Raw genomic sequence first — 11,526 nt, 5'->3', positions numbered from 1 at the left:
TCACTAGTCATCAAGAGAGTGTCCTGACTGTTATCTTGAGGTGGAGAGGAAGGTGCCAAAGCATTAATTTGAGAAATCAGGAGTGCTGACTTCTTGCTCTTAACTTTCCATGCAGTTTTTGAAAGGGGGCAGTGTAGATTTTGGCCCTCTTTGTGAACTAAATTCGGTTCCCTTCATCCAGATTTGCCTAATTGAGCTCTAAGAAAGCAGTTCCATTTTCTTTCCCCCGCAGCGACTGAACAAATGGAAATGACTCTCAGGCAGCCAACCAGCTGGTCACTATATAGACTTTTACAAAAACATTTGAATGATGTGAAACATGATGTCATAAAGAAGACTGAGCCAGCCATAGCTCTGCATTCCTTCTGGGGTTTTCCCTGATGTGATGGAGTTAATGCCCTCAACTAACTATACTAGCCTAGTCACAGCTCCTCGCCTTTATTTCTCCTTTGATAAAATGAAGATGAAGCTATATGACTACTACTCCTGTATCACCACTTCAGAAAGATGTCTCTTGGACTTACCAGCCTTTTGCCCCTTAAGAATCAGATGTGACGTTACGACTGACTGTAATGGAAATGTAACGGGGAGATGGTAATGCAGTTTTCCCAGCAGATCCTCTTTCTCCCTGCAAAATTTCTGTTTCTCCCCAGATAGTTCCAGTGAAGAATTGCACTTTCATTTATTTTGTCCGAGTCAGCTCTTAATTAAGCACATGAATGGAGGGGAGCAGCAGTGCACATAATCCAAATCAGTGAATACCATTTTCTGGTGAATTACCCACCCCTCTGCCCCTGCTACCCTGAGGGATACCATGATTATCAACAACGGCAGGAACCCTTCCGCAGCCTTGGTAAAAAAACGAGGTGTTAATGATCCTTTTTTGCTGGATGTAAAGCAAAGTATCTTTAACCACTGTTCATTATCCCCAGCTGCTCTTACCAAGGCTTTGAAAGGGAAACTATGCTCCATACACTCCTCACCCCAGCCTTTCCCCCTCTATGTCCCTTGTAGCCACACATTGTGTAGTTTAAAGTACCTGCAAAAAATACCAGGAAGTTATGAGAGCAAAGAGTATTTATTTCTAAATTGGATCTTAGAATCTTTGTACTTTTTATGGCAACAAGTTCTTCCTTTCCAATTCATATTATATTGGTCTAATATTAAAATTTTTTGCATTGCTGTAGCACAGCTAGTTGGGCAATGGGCAAGAACTCACCCTGGCACATGTGAGTATGGCAGAGTGGTGAAGGAAAGCTAACCTCACATCAGAAAAGGCAGAGTTGGCGAGATACTCGATAAGCCTAGGCCCTGAAGAACACCTGTAGATTCAGCCCTTCTCCCTGTTCATGCTAAAAATTGAGATGAATCCCTGGATATTTAAATATTCTCCTATGAGCTGAGTAATTTTCTGCAGCAGCCCTGGCTTGCACTGACCTAAGCATATGCCAGTCTGGTCTCCTAGCAACAAATGTTAATGAGCTGATGGGCTGGGCTGAGAGATGCAGTCCACTACCTGGGAAAAAAAGCAAAATGGACTCTACATAGAGATCAAACCCAAAGAGATACTCTCCTAATTCCCCTGAGTTAACCAAGAATAGGCCACAAGCTCAGACCCAGTGCTCTCTTTAGTTGATCTCATATAAATATTAAAATAGCATCCTTACATGCATGTAGTGTTTTATAGTTAGAATGTATTTCCTGTATTCCATGTGTACTTTTCAATAATCTCTGAAATAGACAGCTATTAACTCCCATTTTTATCAATGAATAAATTGAAACACGGACAAATAACTTGCTAAATGTGGAAACAACCCAAATGTCCATCAATTGATAAATAGGTAAATTAAAACAATATGGTATGTACATAGAATACTATTTGGGATATTATTTGACAATAAAAAGGAATGAAGTACTGACATGTCACAATATGGATGAACCTTGAAAACATGATAAGCAAGAAGCCAGTCCCTACATATTCTATAATTCCACTTACTATGAAATGTCCAGAATAGGCAAACCCAGGGAAACAAAATAGATTATTGTTTTCCTAAGGCTGGAGGTTGGGGGAAATGAAGAATGACTGCTAATTGGGTGTGGAGTTTCTTTTTGGGGGTAAAGAAAATGTTCTAAAATCTATTGGGGAGATGGTTATAAACCATTGAATTATACACTCTAAATGGGCAAATTGTATGCCATGTGATTTCTATCTCAAGTTGTTTTATTCTTAAAAGTTAAATAACTTGCTACGGTCATACATTGGCTCACAATAGGATGTCTCAAGTACAGTGCAACAATGTTGAATTTGGTTAGAGTACACGTGTCTCAGGACATCCCATGGCCACACAGTGTTGGGTTCTCCCTGTGTCTTGGGCTGCAGCTTCCATGGTGATGAAATCAAGATTAACCGGTCAGGCAATTAATGGTAGCCCACCCTTTGGCAGCAGCAGTAGTGGCCCCTGGGAATAGCTAGTCCATGGAGATGAATGTACCCAATAAAGTTGGGGGCCAAGTGTCACCAGCCCACAAATCCCAGGTAATCATATTAAGGGCTCTGCTCTGCTTAATGTTACTACTTTCTTCCTGTGGAAAGAAAGAATATTACACTGTGGAGACTAAGTCTACTGTTTACTGAGGCAGTCAGTCTTTATTGAGTACCACAGTGTGCATGGAGCTAGTATAGTGCCAGGATTTTAAAAATATAAGAGAAATTCTTCCCGTGGAGGATCCACAGGATCAACAAAGATATTCTCTCTGCTGTCAAACTCTCAGACTTTTGGGGAGAGTCTCAGGTTTCAGGGGAATCCTAACCAGATGGGTGAAAGAGATAACCACTTGCAAAAGCAATTTAATATTACAAAGATAAAGCCATTTTGCAAACTGAAGACCTAAGGGCTGTGGACCTGAGTGTTAATTAAGATGTGATCAAAGCCTAAGTTAACATGTCTTATAAGAGTGTGCTTTTGAAGAGGTTAAGAGACAGAAATAGCAGACAAAAATGGGGATTGTGTCCTGAGGGTCTCTACAAAAGGGGAGGGAGAAGTGAGGACCAGAACCTGGCCCAGAATGCGAAGGACTTTTAAGCAAAAGTATTAGAATAGAAAAAAGAAACCTGTTTCTATCCTCAAAGCCTACCATCTACCTAGGTCACATCTAACAAGCTCATTTGAGCTCAGAAGGGACTGGAGAGGGTGGGGAGGAACATGGTGGAAACAGGGATTTAGGAATGTCTCAGAATCCCAGGCATCTGGAGGTCGAGGCAGCACAGAGACGTCCTCACTGCCATCTCCCACCCTGCCTCTCTCTGATTCAGCACTCCCCTTTCGCTCTATAGGCTGGCTCTGCCTCTGGACCACGTGATGAAAAATGGTTGCTGCCTACAGCTCTGGGTCTTTAAGCTACTGTATTTAAGAAAAACAAAAAATAAAACTGCAACAGGTTTGGAAAGGATGGTAATCTCTCAGTCCAATTATAGATTCCCTGAAGCAGGGACTCGGCCCCACAGGGTGAGCCAGCACTTGCTCCTGTTCAACAGTGGCCAGTGTGTGGTCGCTGCATCAGCATGGCTCCTGGAACTCCCTGTGAGGATGGGGAAGACCAGGTGAGGGGTGGGGACGAGGACATGAGAAAGGAAGAAAGAGGTGTGAGCAGAGCATCTAACAAATCATTGCAATAGTAGGCAACAAATGCTGGGGACAGGAGGGCGACATTGGAAGTCGCCTCTTCTCAGTGTATGTTCTCTCTGTTGTCTCTAAAGGACACTTGTCATTGGATTTAAGACCCACCTGGACAATCCTAGATAAACCCCTCTCAAGATCCTTAATCACATCTTTTGTCATTAAGGCAATATTCTGTAGCTGTTTAAGGTAATATTCACAGGTTCTGGGAATTAAGACATGGACATCTTAATGGGGGACCACCATTCAACCCACTACAGAGAGGTGGGGAAGAGTAGATAATTACTAGGATTCTGACCCAGACCACCAGGATAAATAGTACAGAAGGAAGGGGAGCTTTCAGGGAGGGAAGTTAAGCTTTAAGCATGTTGAATCTGAGGGATTTGTAGGGATAGTCAGTAGGCAATAGGAGAAATGTTTCAACAAAGAGCTGGGCTGGAGCTGCAAGTTGTTAATACTGTAGGGCCGCAGAGCTAAAACCATGGGAGTGAATGAGCTAACCTGGATAGAGTAGATAGGGGAATTGAGGACAGACCCTGAGTAGCATCAACTAGTGGTTAGGCAGCCATTCACAAAGGGAAGAAAAGCAGGAGAAGAGCAGCAGCCTGGAAACTTGGCGAGAAAACAGCTTCAGAAAATGAGTTCAATAGTGTCAAATACTAGGAGGATAGGGCTGGAAAGAAATCTCTGATTTTAGGACCTTAAAGTTGACATGCAAGTGCCCTTGTTTGCTCTCCTTTTAAAAACCAGTATAGGCTCACTAAAGAACATTTGAAATGCATAATTAGAAAATTATAGTTCCATTAAGCAAACAGTCACTATTAATATTTCCATCCAGTTTTTCTATGTACAGGTGAACTAAAAAAAAAATGGTCGTTGAATTATTTATGTGTTTGTGTACATGTATTCCTGTAGACACCCACCTTGATTTCCAAGAAGGCACCCTTCTCTAAATCCTCAGGTAGGGAGACTGAGTTCTGGATCCTGGGGAGGCTGCCCGGGACCTGTGGGCCTCCAGGCCTGGGGCACTTCCCTGCACCTCCTCCCATGGAAGTTGCTGCACCAGTTACGCCTGGGCAAACACCAGTCTCTCTTCCCTGGGTTAATATTTCACATCTGTTGTCAGAGTCTGATCCAGCTTCACCATGTGCACCCTGGGATGGTGATGTTCTCTGCCCTGCCACCTCTAACCCTCATGGTATCTGCCCCGAAAAAGAGGTTCTCTCCAAGACCCCAGGGCAGAGATGCTTTGTCCACATTAGTGCTTCTTGGTGTTTATCCTCTTCTTCTTTTTAAGTCCTTAACCTTTACCTGGGTCAATAATCTCCCTCAAATTACAGGGAGAAGCCTCCTCCATTCGGAAGCCTTCCCTGATTACTGAACACAGAGGTAACAGGTTTAAGCTTGTTACCTCCTGTTGAATTCAGTGGTTCCTGCCCAATCTTCACCCCACACACTCTATCTAGTCCCCACCAGATCTTCCTATGCTTTTGTAATTAAATGGTCAGTTGTTTGGTATCTGCCAGTGGGCCCAGAACACATTTTGACCAATGTTGGGCTTTCCAACCTGTGCTTCCTGACTGCTACTTCCTGTCATCATCCTGTAGAAACCCTGGGGACACACCTTCATCTGAACAGCATCTCAAAATAGATGGTGAAGAGAAAACCAATGCAAAATGGGACAAAAAATACTGCAAAGGGTAACTGGAAACTACAGTATTTCTGCTTTTGCTCCCCACCATTGGCTACAAAAGGCATTTCCAATTGCATTTCTTTTGCCCTTGTTCCTTTAATCAGCACCCAAGAAGAGGGACAGACTCTGTTTACTGTTCCTTCCCCTCCGTGCAAATCTAACCCTGACCCTGGGACTCATCACTTATTCTTATATTGTTTAAGTCCAACATATACTGAGTGTTACTGTAAGGGCTGTTGTCCCCTTTAGAGAGAAGGGAACCCAGGCACAACTGAACCAGGGTTTAGGTCTCTAACACTTTACTGTTTGGGGAAACAGCAGCCCTGCTCTGGGGAACGGGGAGGGGTGGGTGGGAGCTGAGGCTAACTTCCTCTCACCCAGCCATTCTGTTCCCTCTGCAATAAAGTTCATAGTCCAGGAAATTCCCTGCAAGTGACAATGACTCTGGAACTTTCCAGAAGATAAGAACTGCTTGGCCAGAGCCTCCCTCACCGCTTGCCATCCCTTCAGCTGATGATCAGTAGCTCTTTCTTTGCCAGGAGCCAGGCTCTCCAGTTTACCTTCGAGTCAGGACATATCCTCCTGAAGAGGCCCAGATACAGGCCCATCCCCATCCCTGAGAACCCATCCTTGCCTCCCAATCCTACCCCACCTCGCCTTTCCTTCCTTCTTCCTTCCTGAAGTGTTTGCAGCTCAGCTCCCACTCAGCCAAAGAGAAGCAACTGTTCATGTAAAACATTAGGGAGATTTAGGAAGGAGCCCAGGGAGTACTTTTAAAACAGGAATTTACTCAGGTCCAGGAAACAGAGCTACACATGGGCATCCGGCAATGTGGGCACTGCATATCCTGGCTGTAAACCCCACACAGTGCCAACTGGAACATCTGTTTATCAACTGCCATGGATTCAGGAAGCCAAACAGACCTGCCCATCACGAGAGCATCCCGTCCAGGCCTCGCCTCCAGACATGACCCCACACACCCAAGATGAAAACCACTCTTGGGAGAAACTGAGAAGGAGCTTTTACAGTTTGCAGGGCTCCACACCTTCTGCTGTTGGGAAATTCTCCCTGTAGCTAACTTCAGTCTCTGTTAATACATCTTGAACAATAGGATTGTTTTTGGTGTTCCCTATATGCTTTATAACATCTCCTTTTAATAACACTGTGGTGTTAAGCACATTGTATTTGGTCATTTTAATCCCCACAATAAACCATTAATCATTAATACATGAACAATTAATGATTAAAGGTATCAACATACCCATTTTACAGATGGGACACCAAGACTTAGAGATGCTGAGAAAATTACTCAAGGTCATACTGTAACAGAGCTAGGATTTGAATTTAGACAGTCTGACTTCGGGGTTCATGTGCTTTATTATTAATTCTGTGTCTCCCTACAGTTTTCCTTTCCCCAAATGGGATCATTCCACCTCCGTAAACCTGTCCTTATAATTTTCCATTCAGTCAGGAAACCTTAAACTGGTCCCAAAGACCCTGGATAGACTTACATTAGTTTCCTTTCCATTGCTTAATTCAATCTGACCACGTCCACACCAACCACTCCCTCCATTCAGCCCCATCTGGCTCATGTCCTGCTCAGCAGAGTAATTGGCTAACCCTAACTGGAGGCCTGTGGGGCCATTCAGGAAAGCTCCAGCACAGGTGGCCCTGGCCACAGGGAAAAAGGCAACAACCCCTCTTTGCAAAGCAGCTGTATTTGCTAATTAAGAACCACTTCAACAAAATGCCCTTCAAAAAAAATATTTGAGCAGTCATTATGCTCATTTGAAAGAAACTCAGCATTGAATTTCTACTGGAGAAACTGTAGAGAAAAACACTGGCTGTCTTTGGTTAGGTTCTCCTTCCTACCCCCTCCCCCTCCCACACCTCCTGCCCATACCACTACATCCCTCTCTCCCATTCTCCACCCCTCTGGGCCTGTCACTGGCCTTGAGACTTGACAGCTCCATACTTGTGCCTCCATTGAGCAGGCAGACTAGTAGAGCATGGTGGTAAAGGGCCCAGACTCTGGAACGAGACTGCCTGGCAGCTACCTGAGGCGAGTACTTAGCCTCTCTTGGCCTTGGTGTCCCCATTTGTAAATCACAACAATAATTATAGTCTCTGTTTCATCTAGATGAGTTGAAATGTGTAAAGCATTTAGAGTAGTGTCTGACACACTGACTGTAAGCACTCAATACATATTCCACCCTGCCACCTAATTAATAGCCCTGTGAAACTGGGCAGGCCACTTTGGAGAAGGGTATGATGTAGTAATTAAGAACAGTGGATTTGAAGTCAGACAGTCTTGCCCTTGAATCCTGACTTTCAACAACTTGCTTAACTTCTCTGAACCTCAGCTTCCCTATCTGTAAAATGAACCTAATAGTATCTACCTCTCATCAGGGTTATTGAGAGGATTAAATGAGGTTATGTAATTTATACATAAACCATGTACAAGTGGAATATACATAAGGGGTTCGGCACAGGGTCTGGCTGCAAGCAAACAATAAATGGCCCTGTTACTCTTGTAATTAACTCCCTGAACTTCAGTCCCTTCATGTATAAACTGGACACAATAACACCCCAGGGATTCTGTAAGGCGTGAAGGCCACACCCTCTAATTTCCCTTTCCCTCTCTCCAGCTCCTCCTGTAGAATGCTCTACCTACTGCCTGTGACTCACCTGTCAAGGCCCATTCAAATGCTGCCTCTTCCTAGAAGTCCTTCCTGGGTCCCCCACCCAGTGCTTCAAAGCCCTTGACAGGTTCTGACTTGAATTCAGAGTCACTCAGTTCTGATGTTGCCTCCTGTCCATTCCACCCCCTGAGCCAGAAGTCCCAAAGAACAGCATCTCCCCAGTGTAGGAACTTAAGTAAATGAAATACCACCCCTGTCCCATCTTACCTTAAGATCAAGAACGATGGTGGCTGACGGCCTCCGTTTCTGACAGTTGTCTTGTGGGGCTTGGCTCCAGAGCCCTCAGCAGGACCCTGCGGCCTCTGACTCCGAAGCGGAGCTAGTGAGCAGCCCCCTGAGCCCCCTGGGGAGTCCGGGGTTCCACAAAACCCTCCTTTGGCTTATGCCCTCCCAGGGCCTTTTCAAGGGCATCCAGGGCCTTTCCCACTTCAGGAGTGCCCGCATCATATCAAAAATATTAAGATGCACTTACATTCCACATGAAATGTATTTATACATAAACCAGGTACAAGTGGAATTGTAGTTGATCGGTTGGTGTTTTGTTGTCATTTAAATATTTACAAATTTCCATTTTGCAATTTTCTTTTTACATTTTGAAACCAATAACTTCTTTTCCATGTTTCAACTGTAGTCTCTAGGCCTAAGCCTATGTGTCTAAGGGATGGGCTGGCAGTGCCTCCAGTGCCTACTAAATCAGCTTGATTAGATTCCCAGATCCCAGAGTTTGTCAACTCCAGCGCCCATCTGGACCACGTCCACCCTATCTTTCCACACACCTACCTACCTATCTCTCCCTCATCTACAGGTTTCTTACCCCCCACCTGAAAGGGGAGTGTTCCTATGAAATCTTTCCTAAGCTGAAATACTGTAAAGCAAAAAAGCAATTACCATTATTTTATATAGAAAATTTTCTAGTGTTCCAAGACCCCCTAAATCACCTCTTTTTGGCTTCTTTGATGCCTTAGGACGCATCTTGCTAACGGATAACCAAATAAGTTGAGATAAAGCACAGATGCTGGCTGCTTGAGGCTGAGATGCTGAGTGCAGTTCCTCGGGAAGGAGCTTGGCGGCGCCGCTCTCGCTGCCTGGGTGTCTGCTGCTTCTAAAACAGCTCCCTGCGCAGCTTTTGTAAAGGCATTTCTTTTTTTATAAAAACTCCTATTAGGGTTTATTCCAATTAGTGAAAACAGGTACAAATGCAGACCTTTCGTAAAAGTGAAGTGGCACAAACTGAACTTTCTGAAAAGCAGGAGGTACCCGTATCTGGCTGAGTTAGTTGCCCAGCACAGAAAAGGAGCACATGGACAGAGGCTGGAAAGCCGCATGTGGTGTGACTGCCCTCTACAGGTTACTCCCAGAAGGTGCAGATGGAGAGTCCCCTCTTCAGCAGGCTGACCAAGCGTGTCAAGAGATCAGGCCCACCACTCACTCACTGACATTTATTGAGCACCTACGTATACCAGTACCTGCTCTAGGAACAAAAGGTACTACAAGGAGGAATAAAACTCATCCCTGTCCTCCAGGAAGTCACCATTTTGTAGTGGCGACTGCAAACACAACACACAATTACAGTGCAGTGCTATGACTACCATTACAGACACATACCAAGTTCTGTGGGAGCACCGGGAGAATTGGAATAAGTCTGGGGCAATAGGGGAAGGCATCCCAGGACAGCTGACATTTACCCTGGGCCTTGAAGGAGGAGTAAAAGATTGTCAGGCAGCACTGGCAGGGAGACCGTGAACAAAGGCAGTGTGCCATAGAAGTGCAGCTTCTGGGGGGCCAGAAAGAGGTGTGGTGCAGCTGAAGTGTGCCTGGGGTGAAACAGTGCAAGAGCCATCTAGAGAGGCAGATGGGGACAGACAGTGGGGGACACTCCTATTTGAAAAACTAAACTGTGACACCCTGGCCAGAACCCTGCGCCAAACAAGAAGGAGCCTGACCCAAGAACTCGGATTTCCAGTGTGAAGGGGGAACCAGACATACCCAGGACCAGGACTTGATACTGAGACACAGCAGCTGTCTCTCAAATGGACACCATTGAACACATCAGCGCTGAGCTGATGGAAGGAGACAGGACTTCAGCGTGGGGGTGGGTCGAAGGAGCAGAGCATGCTGACAGGAGCCAGGAGAGCTCCCAGAACCCCTCTGTCCTCTGGGCTCTCCTGCTCCCTGACCTCAGCCCTCACATTTCCTACCTGGGCTCCATCACCAACTCGCTGGGAGACTGAGCAGTCACTTCATGATGCAGAACCAGTATCCTCATCCTTGAAATGGAAATATAATCATAATGCCCATATGTCAGGGTTCTTTGAGAATTAAGGAGATGAATGTAGAGAAAGAACATCCTTAACTTAGTGTCTGGCATAGACTAGTTCAATAAACGGTAGCCAATTCCCCACAATTCCATTCTTGACCCACTTGTCTTCTCTGCCAACTCCCACTCCTGGGTTTGAGCTCTCCCCTGTACCCTCTACCTCCTAAACCTCCTTTCTAGTCCAGCCCTCTCTCATCTGAGTGCTGTCCCCTCACACACAGCGGCCCACAAGGCGCCCACACCCAGGGGGTCCTCAGGTACCTAACTTCAGCATCTGGAAAGGCATGCCTTTCTGCTACACCCCAACATATCTTCCCTCAAACTTGACTGAGGGCACCATCCAACTACCCAGGACACCCAAAGGCTATATTAGACTTCATTGTCTCCCCTCCCCGACAATCTGCTGATCCCAAGTCCCAGACATCTCAGAACCTGCTCCCTTCCCTCACTTCCATTGCTCTGGCTTGGGTAAGGCCTTGTGTTGGCCCCCTTGCTTCCCTGCCCTCCTACCTGCCCTCCTAAGGATGCTTCTAAATCTGCTCCTGACTTTGCCCTGCTTAGACCCCGTCATGGCTTATCCATACAGCAAAGGCCAGCCTCCCAGCCTCCCATCCAAGGGGCTGAGCGTTGGACTTTCTCAAGAAGTAAGGATCTGAGCCCCATGGAAGTTACTTACTTAATGAGGGTTTAGGGCAGAGGACAGGATTCTCAGCTACCAAACAGCCAGGCTATGTGGTGACTGGAAGGGGATTGAGTGGTCCACCAGGCTACAGTGCAGCCGTGGGGAAGGTAAACATTTCTCATGCCCAAAAAAGTGTATGAGGGATATGTCTGAAAGGTGAACCATAGATTTATGTGTTAGAGGAAAAACAGTTCTGGACCCAGAGAGCAAAAAGTATCTCGGAACACCTAAAAATGGTCCAGAAGCAAAGAAAATAGTGAGTAGGAGTACTGGTTCTGGGTCAGACTGTCCTGGCTCCAATACTTATTGCCTATGAGATGATGGGCAAATTAATGGACTGCTGTCTGCCCCATTTCCTTTCTATAATAACAGAGTGCCCATTTCATACATTAAGGTGCAGATTAAATGCTTCACATGTGCCACACATTTGAAACAGTTTCCACATAGTAACTGTT

The sequence above is a fragment of the Manis javanica genome, chromosome 4 (assembly GCF_040802235.1).
Source record: "Manis javanica isolate MJ-LG chromosome 4, MJ_LKY, whole genome shotgun sequence".
NCBI classification, from domain to species: domain Eukaryota; kingdom Metazoa; phylum Chordata; class Mammalia; order Pholidota; family Manidae; genus Manis; species Manis javanica.
The sequence above is the reverse complement of the archived record's forward strand: the minus strand, read 5'-3'. Positions refer to the sequence as shown.